We start from the raw sequence: 19,904 nt of genomic DNA on the forward strand, positions 1-19,904 counted from the left end.
TACCTGTACTTTAGTCTTGTACTCTCGTCTTTCAAATTTTTGAATTAAAATATTTAGTAAAATAATTCCAGTCAATGAAAATAGTTTTAAATTCAACTCTTCCAGAAAATATTATTTGCTTAAAACAGATTTCTGTACCTTTATTCATAAAATATAATTAATGGTGAAACTTTGCACCTGAAAGCTTATCAGGAAACAGGGTTTTTCTTTCTATTGTTGTTTGGCAAGAGAATATTTTAGTAAATACTCAGGAACAGCATTAGGCATTAGAGGATTATCCTTTTTGGTTAAATGGAGGACTAGCTATGTATTAAATTGCAACACAAGGAGATAATGCAAGCTATATATTTTTTCTCAATTTCTTAAACAGCTGCTAGGGTATAAGTTTGAGAGTTGTAAAGATTTTTTTATATATTATACCTTTCAATATGTCTTATATGGCATGATTAGGTTTAAACTATGATTAGATTGGTAAAGTACTGTGAGTTTTTGCTAAACTTTAAATGGACTCATTATAACCAGGGTAAAATAGTTAGAATTTCATAGAAATTGATTAAAAAAGAGATTATACTGAATTTGCTTTCCAAAAACAATTTTTATCACTTTTACTAGGTAAACACTGACATAATGATAAATTGAATGTAGTATAATCTAATCAGAGTATACACTGTCTCAGTTAGACTGTTTTGGTAATAAAAATTGCCTGCCACTCCGGAAAGAAAGGATAGACTGAACTCTTCAAGAAGTACATAGAATTTTATAAGCATTGAGAAAGGGATCCACCTGTTCAGTTTAATTCCGTAAAAAGCCTAGTAAAGTAAGGATCTGTCTCTTGATACAATTATGTGTAACCTGACTGCTTATTTAACATTTGTCACCTAGCTGCATATTCTTTTGAAATAACATCTGTTTCAACTTGTGCCTTGACTAATTACAAAATTATAATCAATCATCTAAGTCCAAATATATACCCCAAATTATTGATAAGATAAATCTCTCTCCTCGTAGTCACTGGCTCAAGGAAAAAAATGGATAGCTGGTTGTCTGAAATTCCAGGAAAAAACAAAACAAAACAAAAAAGATACCACATTTTTGTGGGGAGTGTTGGTTATGAGGAAGAGGGAAGAATAGGATTGGGAGAATTCTATGGATAATTCTTCAAACATTTCTTTTAAAGTGAAATAGAAATAGGATTCTGTTAATTCACTGTTTTCATGCAGAAGTTTATGTGTATTTTATGAAGACTATTGGATCACTGTAAAGAATCACAGCCCATCTCTCTTGCAAACAATAGCCATAATATTCACAAGAAAAATAGAGACCTATGGTCAATGTTCTCAAAAGCCTGGAACCAGCCTCAGAGAATGGATGAAATGGCATTTGAGGGCAGCAATCAGTTCTATTCACAAACTGTAATGAGGATCAGAAGCACGTGAGAAGATTTGCAAGCAAAAAGATGCATCAGACCCCACTAGGCTTTCTCTTCTTTTGCATGGGGGCAGGGAGATAAGGTAAGGTGGGGGAAAACGTGAGGGGACCCTGAGTGCTAAAGAATCCAACTGAGTTAAAATCTGAAACAAGGAATTTCAGAATTTTTATCCTCTTCTGCCCCAGAAAGACTACATCAAACAATTTAATGGCAAATATACTACCATAATTCAGCTTTTCAGCAAGATAAATTAACCCTATCTAAATTTTAGTTCTTTATCACAGGAATATTTCTATACTTCAATTAGGCCAGTTCTTGGCACCTGAGTCACTAGTTTTTGTCACCTCCTATGTTTGTTTCTGAAATTTTTCTGTTTTTTACTAAGGGGTTAATATGAGCAGGCCTGACCATGTTTAAATAGTCTCAGTATGATGGTTAATTTTATATGTCAACTTGGCTGGACCACAGTGCACAGAAATTTGGTCAAACATTATTCTGAATATTTCTGTGAAGGCGTCTTTGGATGAGATTAACATTTAAATCAGTAGACTTTGAGTAAAGCAGACTGTATTCTATAAAGTGGGTAGGCCTTATCCAATCAGTTGAAGGCCTTAATAGAACAAAAACTGACTCTCTCTTGAGCAAGGAGTTCCAGCAGTCTGCCTTTGGAATCAAGCTTCACCCCTTCCCTGGGTCTCCAGCCTGATGCTCTACTCAACAGATTTTGAATTTACCAAGGCTTTACTACTATATAGCTCAACTCCTTAAAATAAATCTCCCTGTGCATAAACACATCCTGTTGGTTCTGTTTCTCTGGGGAACTCTAACACATGCACAATTAATTTTCCTTTCATAAATCCATCTTTATTAGGAAAAAACTGCAAAGCTCTAAAAGGAAGATCTCATTTAGTCATAATTAGGATTACCCTAGAAGATTGGCAAAATTATGAGGTGCTCTAGTATGCAAAAGCAAACTAGTCCTTGTCGATGATTCTTCGTTTATTTGTTTGTTTGTTTGTTTGAGAGGGAGAGAGCATGAGTGCAAGCAGGAAGAAGAGGGCAGAGGGAGAAGGAGAGAGAATCCCAAGCAGGCTTCATGCTTAGCAGGGAGCCCAACAGGGAGCTTGATCTCAGGACCCCAAGTTCATGATCTGAGGTAAAATCAAGAATCAGACACTTAACCAACTAAGCCTCCCAGGTGTCCCGATGATTCTTTTATAAATTTATCAAGTTCAACTTTGGTGTCTCCTATGATGATTCTAGTCACTTGTTCACATGAGGCATATATGCTTGCATCAAGAGAACTCAGCCTTGCCTCTGTCTGCTTAATTCATCTCTTGACTGGGACTGACAATTCTACAAACCTCTATGTGGATATAGAGTGTTTCCCAGAATTTTCTGGTGCCTAGGTGAAAAATGCAATTTCTTTCTCAGAACAGGAAGAAATAATGATAAAGCTATAAAATGGAATTTTGCTAGAAACTAATGTACCTTCTCCCCACCCCCAATCTTTAATATGTGACCCCCTGGTGCGAAGACATCATCTAAATGGCAAACATATTTCTTCTAAATGATTGCAGTTGCTGCAGAGCTATCATTCCAAGGCTCTGGCTATGCTGATTGAGTTAGAACTGTCTCTCTAACTTAAGTCTGGACTCAATGACAAACGTTTATGCTAATTGTTTGATTTTAATTACCTGTAATTAATGGCCTATGTCAGTTTTTCTGACGCCACATTGAATGTTTTAATTTGGGCATGGAATTCCTTTCAAGGAGTAAAAATTCATATACTATTCATAAAGTTGTGAGCTCTTAGTCATAAATTTTAACAAATCCTTTATTAGTTATTCCACTATCCTAAATTAGAAACTATTTTACTCATAGCAAAAATACTGCAAACATATATATGAATAGATATAGATAATATGGATACCTATATCACAATTGTCCTAAAAATTTCTAATATACATGTATCCATATGTATGGATATGTATAATATATATGGGTGTGTGTATATATATATATATATATATATATACACACACACACACACACGTGAGTATATATAGATGTTTATATTTGTTTGCGTGTGTATCACAATAATAGTCTTAAAAATTCTAAAGCCTATTATCTAAATTATGATTTAAGCTTGTTATAATAAATTCCTAACTGCAGCACTATATCTAAGGAAAAAGAGAAAAAGATGTATCTATATAAAAACATTGTTAACCAGCAATTATAATTTTGTCTATTTGTCTTTTATCACTTTTGTGTATTGTGATTCAAGATCAGAATTCAGGAGTCTTCTCTACTTTTTATTATGTGCTTTAGCTCGGTGATAGTATGATTATGTGGTGTCCCCATAACCATGTGCTCTAGGAAGGAGGCTTTCCTAAAATGGTGAGAAATTAGAGACAATTAGTATAATTTTCCATTTCCATATTAGAAAATGCACATATAACTACAGATATTCCTTGACTTTGGATGGGGTTCATAATCCCAATAATCCCACTGTAAATTGAGAATATTCATTTAATACATCTAACATATTGAACATCATAGTTTAGTCTTGCCTACCTTAAATACACTCAGAACACTTACCTTAGCCTACAGTTGGGCAAAATCATGTAACGCATAGCCTATTTTATTATAAAGTACTGACCATCTCTTGTAATATATTGAATAATATGCTGAAAGTGAGAAACAGAATGCTTATACGGGCACAGAAAGGTTATAAGTATATCAGTTATTTACCTTCCTAATCGTGTGGCTGACAGAGCTGTGCTCACTGTCACTGTCCATCATCATGACTGAATAACTATATTGCATATCGTTGTCCCAGAAAAAGATCAAAATTCAAAATTTGAAATAGTTTCTACTGAATGCATATTGCTTTCTAACAATTGTAAATTCAAACAATCATAGGTTGAACTATTGTAAGTTGGAGACTATATATTAAAACTCAATATTTTACTACTGTAATTATTTAACACCATATATTAAAAGAGAAAGTTTTTAAAAAATACTTTCACACAGCTGGGTACTTTACTCTATAACATTTAAGTATCAATTCCTACTTATCTTGGTAAAAATTGTTTCTGATTAATCCTGAATCTCTTGATGGATGCAACTCTTTAACATGTGTGTAGATATTTCTCCATGTAGTCTCAGATCCCCGTGGTAAGGACCCACTTGGTTATAAATTCTGTGCTTCAGAGCTTAGTACCCCCACCCCCAAATTTTCTGTTCCCATCTTGATCCAGGCAATCATTGTGATTGCCCTCTGATTAAAACAACAACAATTTGTACCTGGTTGAATGCCCAGCGTCTGAAAACTCAAGATATTTAATTATCCCGCTTCACACCACTCCCGTGATGGCATTTGCTCTTCTGTAGTTTCCTGGTTTTCACTTAGACTTCACCTAGTCCTTTCATTCTGACCTCATAGTCTTAACTTCTGTTTCTGAAATTGTTTCTAGGTTAATCTGTCTGCATTGGTGTGAAAATGCCCATTATTCAGCTTAGGCCTCCTCTTCTTGCGGAGTATGTAGAAGGTTTTTATGAAACCCACGATGAAGGCCTACATTGAGACATTGAATCAAACCAAAGTGCTGCCAGTCTTCTCCTTGCAGGTATTGTGAGAGCTGGAGAGTCTCCCTGCTATGCCCCTCTTATCAGAAGAGATCTGCTTGGCTGGCTATGATTGGCAATCACAGCCTGAGTTTCTTTGTGTCCTATTCACCTTAATTTGAGCTCCTGAAACTCTTTCTCACCATATTCTGCTCTTCTTGTAGTCCAGAGGACAAAACTTCTGCACCCCAGGAGTGCTCTTTTCTGGCTTTTCTTACTCTCCCCACCACCAGCTCCCTAGATCCAATCTGCCTTCCAGACTCAGCCCACATACATCACATCAGTTATGTTCTTCAGTATTTGCTTAATCACTTCTAATAACAAAGAATTCACTTCTAAGTTCAATTGTTGAATAACTCAAAACCTCAGTAAGTTTGCCATCATAACTCACAGATGGCCTTCTTTAATTTCCCTGTGTTCGTTCTTATTTTATCAGACTAACAAACGTAAATGTGGAAGATTCTGGGTACCCATAGTCCTCATCAAAAATGACTGCCAATAATCCTTTTAAAACACAACTTCAACAGAACAATTTCTCAAATGTAGCCTTATAAATACTTATGATGAGGTCTCTTCACNAGCCTTATAAATACTTATGATGAGGTCTCTTCACTCTCTATTACATTGGTTCACTTGAAAATAAATATATACTTAGCAGGTATCTTGATGACTTAATGTTCAAATAAGAAGTCCAAAGACATGCATTATATAGTATCTCAGCTAAAGCTGAGTTTTGAGCTGGACTATTTGGAAACGAATCCCAGCTCAATCAATTACTAGTTGTGGGGCAATAGGCAAGTGATCCTCTCCAGGCCACCATTTGCTCATTTATAAAATGAGACTGAAGATAACAATACCTACATCGTAAGAGGGTTATTAGGATTGGATTGGTTGATTGATTTATGTAAAGGACTCAAGTTAATTCCCAGTAAGTGTCTTCAACATGGTAGAATTAGGTTTTCCTTTGAGACAGTGTCCTATTTTTGTTTTCAGCTTATATACTTTTTATAATTGATGTAGTCTATGTTCAGTTTTTAAGGTGTTATACTTTAACTGATAGTATGTTTAAAGTTACATAAAATACCTAGGTCTATTTACTCAAGTTGCTCTTGTATTTAGAGAGATTTGTTTTCTTGCTTTCCAGTTCCTTTATTTAACCATAAGGCTATAATTTTATGCTTGTGAAAACATATCTGGTATTCATCCAATGTATTAGTGTATTTGTCCCCAAGTTTTTTTTTTTTAAATCTGTGAATTTTGCAACATACCTTCAATGTTATTATATGTCAGTAATGAAACAGCAGAATAATTCAAGTTCAAAGTCAGAACCCTGGGATAAGAGCCATTCAATCAGGATAATATTTATTTATTTAGTAAGAAGTTCATTTATTTATATTTACTGTAAATTACTTAATTCTACCTACCATTCCAGCCACATCTATTTGGTTTGGTCCACAAGGATATCATAAAGGGTGTTGTTAAATTCTTCAACAATCTGATCACTTTTCAACTTCACAACTATATTCCCTTCACATCTCTCATCTACGTCACTGCTGGTCTTATTTGCTGGTCTCCCTGTTTCCACCTTTATCTTGCAGTCTATTCTCACTACAAGAGATGGAGTGTTTAAAACCTAAGTCTGGTTATACCATTCTTTTGCTCATAACCCTCTTGGGCCTCCCTATTTTCTCAGAGAAAAAGCCAGGATACTTGCCATCATCTATAATGTCACACCTGGTCTGACTCACATTTACTTTCTGATCACCCCTCTGTTGTAGGCTTTCTACAACATCTCCTGCCCTGCCCCTCAATTTTGTACCTTCATCACGTAGACATGCAGATGACCTTAACCTCTGCCTGGAGCACTCTCCCCAATATTTCTAGGTCCCTAGCACATTCTCCTCGTTTTTGTTCAAATATGCCATTTTTAGTAAAAACTGACCATGACCTATAATGGCTACACTTGGTTACTGCATGATTTTTAAGGAAGCTATGCCTTCTTATCATGATTTTTTCTCTAATGAAAAAAATAGTGTCAATAACAGAGGAACATATTATATCCAAAGACTAGGTAGTCAGTGGCAGATACTCACATGAACTTTCTGGCTTATTTCTGTAAGTTAGAAAATCTTCCTCTGATACATATCAAGGACATTTTCCAGGTAGTGTTGTCTTTTGCTCCTTCCCATGAAAAAGGAACCAAAAAGCTGAAGTATAGAATGGAATTATAAGATGAATTTTCTCAATAGAATTAATTGCCAAAGTAATTTCTCTTGGCTTAGGTAGGCACATTTCCATATTGAATAAAAATACAGAACTGAATAATCGGCAATTATCAAGCATGTTAGGTCTTTAGAAAACACATTTGATAAATAACAATGATACTTGTGTTGATCTGGAAACTAGAAACAGAGATTTACTAGAAATTCATTTTGACTTACTGATGTGAAATTATAAATATGACTAGTTTCGAGCAATGCCCCTTTTCTCTTACTTTGATTTAAATACATCTATGCTCTGAAAAGTGAATGGAGGATTTTATTCCTGTGGGCTGAAATACTAGGGTTTTCTGTGTATGCTTTTATGATTATCAGAATGAAATATGATAGTGCCATTTTTAGCTTGCCATTATCTGTGATGGACGTCATCCTAACACAATTGCTTGTACAGCATATGTCAGAAATAAGTCACACATGTCTAAAACAGCTATTTCACTGGGCAAATCTCTGTTGGCTATATTCTGCATGTGAGTCTCAAAATGTTTTAAAAATAGAAAATGAACTAAAAATAATGCAAATAAAAAACTTTGATTAGTAAAAGGCAGGTAGACCTATTACTTTCAGTGTCATTTAGCACAGAGCATAACAAAATTTATCATCCACATTTTGTTCTGCATAATAATGGGATCAGAGTTTTTTCTTTTTTTTTTCCATTGTCATTTTTTCAACCACCCTCTCGAGAGTTTTCACGTAACCTATAAACCATTTTCTAAAATCATGCACTTGCAATTCAATATGTTGAAAAACCTAAACACTGAGTTTAGCACTTAACCCAGTACTTACTGTGTGACAGAGGGAGGCTCTCCAACTATGGTGTAATTGATTCAAACAAACAAATGCATTACATTTTCCAAATTTTTTTTATATGTGGCAGTTATGGTGATCTTAAAATGGAAAATGACTTTTTCTTAGGACCCTTCTGTAGCTCCCTATTGCACATAAACTAAAATACAAATTTGTCCTTTTCTTAGACTTATGAGATCTACTCAAATGGACTCATTTTCCTTCCTACACATCATCTGGGTCATTACTAAGCTCTAAAAGCCAGTAGCAGCCTTTCAGTTGTTTGCCCAACCAAACTCTTTCCCAACACAGAGATTTTATAAATGTCATTCTACCTAGAAAACTTTTTCTCATTAAAAAAAAGTGGGCGGGCTCCTGGGTGGCTCAGTCCATTAAGCCTCTGCCTTCACCTCAGGTCATGATCCCGGGGTCCTGGGATCAAACACCACATCAGGGAGCCTGCTTCTCCCTCTCCCCTTCTAGTTCTCTCTCAAATGAATACATAAATAAAATATAATAAAATAAATAAATAAACAAACAAACAGACAGACAAACAAAAGACTAACCATTTAGGTATCAGCCTAATATCCTCTGAGAGTAGATAGGATCTGCTGATCCTTCCCTACTTGCCTGCCATGTTTCACATAGTTCTGCCTATTATTCTCTATTTCAGCAGCTTGCTTATTTCCTTCAAGGCACAAATGGCTTTATATAATATTTTATTAACCTGGTTTTGGTCTTTTGCATCAAGTAAAAAGTAAGTTTCATGTCTGCATAACCCATGCCTGAATAATCAGCTTTGAATCCCCAGACCTGGCACAAAGAATCTGCCTAATATTTATTGAATAAAAACTGATATTTGTCTTATATTTTAATCTTTTAAATTATGAAATGTTAAAAAATGCACAAGTTTAGGGAACTAGTGAAATATACACCCTCCATATTTAAAACCTATCAAAATTTTGCCATTTTCCTTCCCTTACATTTTTTACACATTTCTGTATTTTTCTTTATAAGATTGTAGACACTATGTCCTTTCCACATACATTTCTAAAACATACCTGTAATTATTCAGATTCTCGGGAAATATTTTTACCAATAGGATTTTTTAATTTGTGGATTTAGATTTATAGTCGAGTTGTGCCTAGATTGAGATTTGTTCGCATTGTCTGCATATTAGCAATCATCTCTGAAAAAAATGTATATTTTCTGACATAAAGACAATGCCATGATCACGACTAATACAATTAATAATCTTTTGGTATCATCTACTACCCGGTTCAAGCCAGATTTCCTCCATCATCTCATAAACATCTTTTCAGTTTATTCAAATATATATAACAACAAAGTCCAAAGTGTACATTAGTCTATGAATCTATGCTATATCCATATCTAAAGTCTCTTTAAACTTAGATCTAACCTTCCTTTTGTCCCCTGCCACTAACTCATCACAGCAGCGGTACCAATGATCTTGTATACTGTCCCGTATATTGTAGCTGTTTTCCTTGTGCATCGTGTATCCCAAGAATGGATATTATCTCCAGAAGTTAATTAAATTCGGGTCTCGATTTTGACAAGCTTGCTCCATAGAAGGTACCATGTGCTTCAAATTAATTCATGTCCAAAGGCACAGAATGATTAGTTACCCTGACTACTTAGATTTTTGCATCAAACTTTTCACTAATGAAATCATTGCTGGTGATTGTTACCAGAATTAATTGCTTCTCAGGGTGTCAATGTGGAAATTTTTCTAATACTATCTTTACCTGTGCATTTGTTAGCTGAGATTATTCGGACTTTACTCTTGGTGGTCATTTGGCCTCATTTGCTCATATTATTGAGTTTGTGGGCTTACTGTTGTCTAGCTTTGCTGGCAGTATCCATGTGTTGTTTTTCTCTGATAATTTTTCTTTGTCTAACCCGTCTTGGGTTTGGTTTTTAATAGGAGATTTTTGAGGAGATTAGAACAAAGTATCTTCCTGCAGTGATAACCTCTATGTCACCTTCCTTCATGTTTTAAAGTCTTCGTTTACCTACTTTCTGTGTGCATCCCCAGTCTCCATTTCTGTTCTCTTTCTTCCCTTCTAAACATTTCTGGTCTAATTAGCGATTTAGTTTTTCAGTGTTAAAATGGAAGGGCAGAGCTGATTTTGCATATATAAACTGTAGTTAATTACACAGCTGTGTGCTGGAATTATACAGGATCTTCTTTGAGAAAAAAACTAAAGCTTACTTCTCAGTTTAAAAAACTGTCCCTTAATGTCATTTTAATTTATGAAAGGACCCAGAATAAGTTCTGGTCTCAGACTGTCCCAAGGTATTTCTTGAAGCCAGTTCTTCTTGTCTTTTATTTATTTTCACTGGAAATAGCACTTTGTTCTTTCCCTGATAGTCCTTGGTAGTGTTAGAATGTCCTCTAAAATTCCTTGAAACTTATTTGAATTCTCAGGAGATATTTTCACAAATTAGATTTTTCATCTGTGGAGTTAGATTTTAGTACAGTTGTACTTGGACTGTGATCATTTGTATTGTTCAGGTTTCAGCCTTTTATCTTCCTAAAATGTGTGTATGCCCACCTGTGCTTTTTACCTGGGTGAGAACACCGCTGATTCACAGCAGAGCTTGTCACTTCATTAACACTGACTTCTGTCCCTAGGGACTGAGTGCTTCTCTTTGGGGTACTTGTGTCTAAACCAATGTAAGCACCCAATGAGTAAGGCCTAAAATTAGATGTGGTGAGAACAGCTGGAAATATTTTATATTTCCTTCTATAAACTGCTTCATTCCTAAGGGAAGAACTAAAGGTTACTAAATAAAGCCTTTGGAATGAGAAGAAATTTTGCCATTTACTTTGGGCTTCAGGATCACATCATAATCAGTAAAACCACATTCATATCCCTCCTTTCCTATCAGATAAAAGTTATTAGGCTGTGTATTTAGACTTGCAAGGTGTCGGTAATTTTACCAAATTAAGCTAAATGGTTATACGAAGAAGCCAATAAAGATCACTTGAGAATAAACTGGAGTTGGTTATAGGTTACAGTGTCTGTTTAGACGACAAAAAAAANAAAAAAAAAAAAAAAAAAAAAATTGACATTAGAAGGTAACTGAAAGCCAAACAGGCTTCCTCCAGCCAAGTGTGATTTAAAAGATGTACCAAAACAAAAGTTACATCAAAATCTCTCAACCTTAGGGGACCGCTCATCCTTTCCTAAACTGAAATTCTTATCAGGTTTTATCAGCATCTACCTTTTCCACACCACCCATCTGCAGATATTGCGACCCTTTGCTCAATATTATAATTAAATATGACAATTATACAAATATTAACCGCAAAGGAGAATTATTTTAGTAAACTTGCAACTAAGTAATTTGTCCCTAGTTATACATTAAGGAAAAAAAGATGTAATGAAGTATAAAACAGTGTTCAATAATGACACTGGTATTTTTAATAGTAACATGGGTATTGACATAATGAAACTATCATACATTATGGGATGAGGCAAGTAATTACATTAATGGCACATGGAATCAAGGTTTAATAGACAAGAAACAGATACAAACAGAAAACATTTAAAATAGTTGATCAGAATCTCTGTATCCTTAAAAATGTCAGTGTAAATTCGTCAGTGGCAAAAAAAAAAATTCTCTATTGATCTTGATCACTGAAAAGGGCTGGTATCTGAACCCATTAGCAATGATTACTCCTTATCCAGATATGGCCTCCTAACTCTCTTTCTCATAGAAAGCAAGGAGAGCAGCTCAGAAAGATGGCTGCTTTTTTAAATCTGGCTGGCAAGAAAATATATGGTGTAATAACAGAAAGCAAATAATTTATTGAATACTGCTGGTATTGTGATAAACAGAAATTAGCCAAATTGAAAGAATATCTCTGGTTTAAATGGGCAATTTGAGTACAACAAAGAATAATGACTGCAATGGATTGAAATCCATGAAAGATGTTAAAAATCCATGATTTCAAGATGAGAAGAAAAAAAAATTGGTCATCTTGAAATTTTTCTAGCACATCAATTTCTTATTCTGAAAGCTGGTAAATATGGGCAAAGAATCAAGAATATATCCTGCCTATACTATACCATCTGCTCTCAAGGTAATCAAGTAGTTAATGGACAGTTGCTCTTAGAAAATAATTCCTACTAAAGTCAAAAAATTTTTTACACTCAACAGTAGAGATGGTAACATTGAGAGGTGAGTATAAATACAGCAAATTTTGCTACCATTGACAATTAGGTTGAATTAGGTTGAATTTGTGAGATGAGTCTTTATTATCCTATTCTTTTTTGTGTAGGTTTAAACATATAAGAAATGTTTAAAATGTCAAAACAACTAAGAAAGTGTGTGAGGATTGGGGAGAAGGTGTTGGTTCTGTCTAGGGGGTGAAGTGTGCTGCCACCAATGCATCTCTGAACAGCAGGGACAGAATGAAACCACATCTTGGAGAGACAGTGAACAGGAACATTGAGGCTTACCATGGTGCCTGCCACACAGGAGTAGCTCAGATTTATTTGTGAATTGAATGGATCAGAGTAAGGACATATGTGTTTAGAGGTTTTGAATTTATACACTGAGCAGCCATGGAAGGTTTTTGAGAAATGGATGAAAATATTTCCATCTGTGTTTTAAAACTATTTCTGTTGGTAAAGTGAAATATGTGGTTTAAGCAGTTAAACCTTGCTGACAGAGAAGTTAGTTGGTATATTAGGAGAGGATTCCAGATAACAGAATGAGTAGATAAACAGTTAACTGAAAATCCCAAGGAGTCAATGGATATACAAGAAATTGGAGCTTTAGAAACATCAAAATGGCAGGACCAGTTGAATGCGGAAGGAGAATGGAAAGAAGTAAAATAAACCTATTTATGTTTATTCCAACTCCTTGAGAGAAAAGGGATTATTAGATTATTACCAAAATTACTACAAGGAGACTTTTCTCTTTGATATCTTTAACCAGGAGTTTGTGAGCGTATGATTATTTTATTATTATTATTATTTACTCTTCTTACCCACTGTTATGCTGAAAGTAGCCAGAGAATGAGGTCAACTCAACATTTGCTTTTGCTCAAGGCTATAACCGCTAAATTATTTCTTCCTCCAATTCAGAAAAGAAAGAAATCAATTACCCTTGCTGAAGGGTGGCTATCCTGAGTGATTTTAAGAAAAACTCAGATCATTCTAAAGAAATGTGTGAAATATCTTGCTCTTAACTTTCTGTAGCTAAGCACTAATTTACGATCTCCTTCATCCCAATGACGGTGTGCTTAATAGAGGACACATTTTATCCCCAGGGATTTTCAGGGTGAAACCGATATTTCAGTATTTCTATGGATATGCTGCACTGTCTGAGGTGAAGATAATTTTTGTAGGACAGTCTAAGGCTGAACCTTATCAGTAGCATGACAAGGACAATATCCATTTTACCCCCAGGGAAGATCTTTGTACCTGAAACTTCCTGACTCCCTTTCCTCTTCATATTTCTTAATATATGCTGTCTCTCATAAATGAGAATCTGAGACATAGGGACTATGAGCTGATGGAGGACAAATTTTTTTTTTTAATTTATTTGGGTAACCTAGGTACCTATGAGTGATTAGTAAGTTTCCTAGGGAAGGAAGAAGGCAGCAAGTGGTTAAGTTAGTTTACACATAGAAAAAGATACATAGAGCAAAACAGGAGAAAACAAGAAAATCTAGCTTGAATGCTGGAAAAGCCTCAATGTCAGTCTTTGCCTTTTGGCCAAACTAAGAGCAGTAGGATTTATGATGTGTTCTTCAAAGTCTGACATCTCCCTGGTGACCACCAGAGGCAGTTTGTTTACTGATAATTTCTACCTGGCATACCAGTTAGCCAGCCTGGCTTGATGAGGTGACCATGTGGGCATAAAAACACCACTGGGAACTCCTGCCTTGAGTATGAGTGATTGAGACATCTCATGAGAGCTTTCAAATAATGAAACTTTTAAAAACTTTGCAAAGTGCATCTTTGGAAAAAGAACACTAGGGAAGGGGACAAAAGAGAGAAACTGGGAGAAGTAGTGAGTAAATAAGGGATTTGAGAAAAGACTGCTTCAGCCTATTAAAGCAGTACTTTGAATGGTGCAGAATTCACATAAATTAAGCTCAAGCCGATGAAAAGCTATCACTGAAGTGCTCATTAGATCTCCTACCTTAATTATTCATTTTTCTTAGGATGTACTACAAAAATACAATAAATAAAAACCCCATACATTGCTGAAGTGTGTGGCTGGCAATTGGTCCAGTAAAGGAGCATGATACCCAAGACTTGTGGCAAAATGGACAAAAACAAGAACAATGTTGTACAGGGTCAATGAAGATAAGGAGTATACTGCCTTGAAGTATAATGCTTCATTATAAAGCGTTAGAGACAAAAGTTCTCTTGTTGTCTCTAAAACCTGATAAGAATTATCATTTGAACCAGTGAACAGACAGAATACTGGTTTGAGAAGCTCTTATAATTCTGTCATTTGAGTTTAGATCTAAAATTATGAGTCTCTTACCTTTCTGTTTCCAGGAAAAAGAAAGCAAATCTCTTCAAATCCCACATGACTTATGTATGCTGCCCTGGCTTGAAAAATCAGACATAATGCCGAGTTATTAATGTTTAAAAATTAGGTTAATAGATATTTCAATCTGGGCCCACATTTTAGTGCTATCGATTGCTTTATTATAGGTTGGGCTGCACACGATCAGACATGACTCATCACTATTTATAGCTGAGACATTCCCTTTTTCACACTTTCAATTAAATAAAAATCAATTCCATCATTTCCAAATGATCAAAACTCCACTATAAAATAAACACACTTCTCCTTTTGACTCTCTAGAATCAGTATGCAGTCACATAATAAACAGAAAGCAAATGACAACACCCAAAGGTTTAACTACAGAAAGGCAGAAGAAAAAAAACTATTTCATTCAAATTCCAGTCTGAAGTTTAAATATACATATATATTTGTGAGCAGAAGCATGCAAATTTTGAGTCCTAGGCTGGGAACTAGCACCTTGTCACTTCCACTGCATTGTTTTGGCCCCAACCAAGTTGGATAATCCAGATTTGAGGGAGGGGATGCTCTCCTCTGTCTCTTGATGTGAGAAACTGCAAAGAGAATGGTGACAGGGTTGACTGAAGGCTTGTGGTCATTTTTGCCATCTACCACACCAGGGAAAATTCAAATAAAAATTTAGTGTCATAGGCATTACATTAAATTGTTTAAGATCCTGTCTGATTTTCTATTGTCTAAACAGATAAAAAAATCACTTTGCATAAAAAAAAATCCTCAAGGGAATTTCTTAGAATACTGGTTAACATTTTAATATAAATGAACTCAATTCTTAGAGATTTATAGAGAATTCTATAAGTATACATGTTACTTTTCCTAGTATTTATTATATAAGGACATCACTTCAATAACCCTGTGTTCTGGTTTTTCTATTATAATCCCATAGTGTTTAAATGTTTTATCATTTTATAAATTCCATTCCATACCCTCCAAATCTAGTCCATTTTTTACAGGTCTTATATCTTAATTTTTATTCCAGGAAATACAATTCTTGTATGAATAACTTCTAGTGTGTATGTATGTTTATACATATTAATTGGGCATAGTTAACAAAATAATGAGGAGGAAGAAGAGGCTGAAGTGAGTTTAAGTTTGATTTACAAGATATGGAGTTTGTGGGCGCCTGGGTGGCTCAGCGGGTTGAGCATCTGCTTTCCACTCAGGTCATGATCCCAGGGTCCGGGGATCAAATCCCACGGGCTCCTTGCTCAGCGGTGAGTCTGTTTCTATATCTCCCTCTGCCCCTCTCCAGCTCGTGCTCTCTCACTCTTGCACTCTCCTGCAAATCTTAAAAAGAGACTACAGGAAATTTACAGGCTAATAGGCATCTACTAGACTGATTGATGGCTAGAAAGCAGCTATAAATGTCAGGGAATATCTAGTAGTGAATAGCAACATCTCCTATTTTCAAGAGAACTTTGTCAGGCACAGAACAGGCATTACCTGGAGAGTTAACCAGAAATGTAGTCATCATGGTAGAGCCAGTGACTTAGGGCAGTTATGTGGGAGACACGGAGTATCAGAGATCACAAAGTAGATCAAGCAAGGGGAAGTCTGAACACACTGGGAGCTGAGTGTGGGCTAAAACCTATATTGCTGACACACTCTAACAGCCAGGCTCCTACCAGCATCAACGATATTAATGCAGTGCAGAATGAAGTCCTGCGATGGGAACTTGCCAGATCCTGAAGGTGGAAATATAGGTGAGATGATTACTGGGGGAAATGGTTCATATATATACTGTTTTAAATGTCTTTAGTAATTATGGACTATTTTACTTGTTGGGCACTTATATTTGCCATTTACTATTTGTGTGACATTTGATGTTACTTAACCTCATTGTTTCTGTGTTCCCTTATATAAAATCAGTATTCTGAGGTACTGGTAAGCACCTACTTCAAACAGTTATTGTGAAAATTAAATAAACTTTGGTAACAAATCATCCCCAAACTTAGTGGTTTAAAACAATGACAGCATTTATCTTGTTCAGAGATTTGCAATTTGTGCAGGGATAGGTTACCCCCGTCCTCCTATCATCACCTGGGGTAGCTAGAGGGCATTCTGTGCCTCCCTTTAGACACTCCAGCAGAGCCCAATTCTCAGAGGAAAGACCTAAAGAGTGAAATTTTCACTCTCCCCATTTCACCCCCATAAAAAAAGTTTTGTTGCAGTTCAACAACTTTTGCTCTAGTTTCTGAACTCTCAGATAATTGGTAAAATAAATCCTTTAAATTTTTTTTTCCATTTGTCTTAGCTATATTTGTCAACTTTGATAACGAAGCATATACTGATAATTTTCAGAGATTTTGTGTTTATCTATCTTTTTTCTAGATTTTCTTGAAACTACTATAAATGCTGTCCTTCAAAAAATTTGCTTTTTTGGTGATGGTTGCTAGATAATCTCTGTAAGAATACAATGGATTTGCCTATTGATCCTATATCCAATGATTTACTAAATTTACTTATTATATAATAGCTGGCATTATTGTATATGCAGAATATCCAAAAGAATTAAAGTATTAGAACCAATGAGCTTTATTATTTTGGAAATTCTACATATACAATAATGCCAGCTATTATAAGTTTTATTTTTTCTGAAACCTTATAACTGTTTCTTTACCTTATTAATTATCCTAAAACTTTGAATAATAACTGAAAGGAAATCATAGGAACAGGTACTCTTATTTCTGATATTTAGAGGGAATGCTTTTAATATTTCTGTATTAAGAAAATTCTATTCACTGCTAATTCAGTTTTGATTATGAATCATTATGAATCTGTTTTGGATTTTATCAATAGCTTTTTTGTATCTACAAAGATCATTGCATACATGGGGGAGGAGCACATTGATTTGTTTTCAGATACTAAACCACCCTACTTTTTTTGAACAAATCAAATTTTATACCATAAAATTATTAAATTGTGTATATAATTTTTATATGCCATTTGATTTGTTTGGTAACTGTTTAGAATTTTTGCATGCATGTCTATAAAGGAGAATATCCATAACTTCCCTTCCTTAAAATATCCTTGAGGAGACAGTTTTTTTAATGGTTATTTTATTTAGTTTTAAAAAAATTTATTAAGAAGCATTCTTTTTCTATCTTCAATATTTAAAATAATTCATTGGTGAAGTTACCTGGATATGGAGTTAGTCCTATATGGAAACTTTTATACTTATAGACTCAATATTTTTAACATATTTTGATTATACAGATGTACAACCACTATTTGGTAATTTATGTTTTTCTATATTTATGTCCACTGTGTTAAAAAAAAAAAATCTGTGGTATCTTTTACTTTTATATTACTTCTCTCTCCCTGGTCATTGACCAGTCTTGTCAGACTTATTGTTCTCTTCAAATACTAATATTAATATTATTGATGGATGCCAGTGTGCATTTCTAACTTATTTATTCTTGCTTTGTGTTTATTACTTCCATGTTTCGTTATTTGTTTCATCTTAGAACATCAATTTTCCCTTTAATTTTTTTCTTACACTTACTTACATTTAAGTCTATATACATTATTCTGTAAGTACCTCCTTGGTTATATTTCAAAGCTTTTGGATGTATATTTTTATATGTCAATTCAAATAATTTTTTATTACATCTTTGACCCATGAGCTATACATTTATTTATTTATAACTGAATTAATAATCTCACATTTAAGGGTTTTTTAAGTGTAAATAATTATCACTTCACTTCATTGCTTAATTAAATGTGGTCAGAGTCCATACACATTTAGAAAATCAGCTATCAGACGATTTTAGAGGCCAGAAGGGAGTGGCATGATATATTCAAAGTGCTGAAAGGAAAAAGCCTACATCTGAGAATGACCTTTCTCTCCTCAATTCTGAATGAAAATCTTGCTAGATAAAGTTATTTATTTATTTGACAGAGAGAGAGCATGCACAAGTAGGCAGAGTGGCAGGGAAAGGGAGAAGCAAGCTCCTCCCTGAGCAGAGATCCTAGAACCCGGGGATCATGACCCGAGCTGAAGGCAGATGCTTAACTGACTGAGTTACCCAGACACTCCAAAGAGATTCTTAAATGTTTCTTCTAAGGCCACTTTAGTGTGAAAGAAAATTCATAACTAAAAGTGAGAAAATTAAGAAAAAAAAATGGGTAAAAGCAAACATACAGCAAAGTTAAATATTAACTTTGTATAAAGCTACTATAAAGACCAGATAAAAAGAAAGACAAAATATGACATCATATGGAGGATCAACATGGAGGAGAATGTAAAAAATTTAGTGCTTTTAGAATGTGTTTGACAAAAACGACCATCAATTTAATATACATAGCCATATATAGGATGATATGTATAAACCTCATGGTAACCACAAACCAAAACATGCTACTAAGCAACCAACCAATGGGTCAACAAAGAGGAAATAAAAATATACCTGAATACAAATGAAAATGGAAACACAATGGCTCAAAATCCTTAGGATTCAACAAAAGCAATTCTAAAAGAAAAGTTTATAGCAATATCGGCGCCTACCTCAAACAACAAGAAAAATCTCAGAAAGCACAAGGAAACTTATAAAACAATAGAAAAATATCAGTGAAATCAAGAACTATTTCCTGGAAAAGATGAAGTTTTAGCCAGACCCATCAAGAAAAAGAGGTAGAAAATAAAATCAGAAGTGAAATAGGTGAAGTTATAAAGAATTAAAAAAATAATGCCAAAACTGGACAACCTAGGAGAAATGGGTAAATCCTAGAAACATATGATTTTTTAAGACTGAATCAGGAAGAAATAGAAAATCTGAACAGACCAATGACTACTCACAAAATTGGTAAAATTCATCTGTTGGGAGTTTTTAAATTACCAAACATTTAAAGTTAATACATATGCTCCTCAACCCATTGAAAAAAAATAGGAGAGGAAGGAATGATTCCAAATACATTCTATGAGGCCAGCAAAACCAGACAAAGACACTACAAAAAAGAAAACTACAAGCTTGTATCCCTCATGAACATAGATCCCAAAATCCTAAATCTAATGTATTATTGAATTTGGTTTCTTAATATTTAACAGTTTATTCCCAATGATTTTTAATCCTGGGATGCAAGATGGTTCAGTATTCAGATATCAATCGACATAATACACCACATTAACAAAATGAAAGATACAAATCATATGATCAACTCAATAGATGTAGAAAAGGCATTTGACA

The 19,904-nt window shown here is 34.5% G+C and overlaps 1 long non-coding RNA gene across 1 annotated transcript in view; it reads right to left on the minus strand.

Annotated features, from left to right (window-relative positions):
* Positions 1 to 3,473: 3,473 nt before the first annotated feature.
* The window catches only part of LOC105234767, a 27,908-nt gene continuing 11,477 nt past the window's right edge, over positions 3,474 to 19,904 (minus strand). The window contains exons 3-6 of the long non-coding RNA XR_002141533.2: positions 15,160 to 15,254; positions 14,656 to 14,723; positions 7,153 to 7,266; positions 3,474 to 3,821 (exon numbers count right to left, since the gene is read on the minus strand). This is a non-coding gene — a long non-coding RNA (uncharacterized LOC105234767). The remainder of the gene's footprint in view (positions 3,822 to 7,152; positions 7,267 to 14,655; positions 14,724 to 15,159; positions 15,255 to 19,904) is intronic.

Source organism: Ailuropoda melanoleuca, chromosome 19, assembly GCF_002007445.2.
Source record: "Ailuropoda melanoleuca isolate Jingjing chromosome 19, ASM200744v2, whole genome shotgun sequence".
Taxonomy (NCBI): domain Eukaryota; kingdom Metazoa; phylum Chordata; class Mammalia; order Carnivora; family Ursidae; genus Ailuropoda; species Ailuropoda melanoleuca.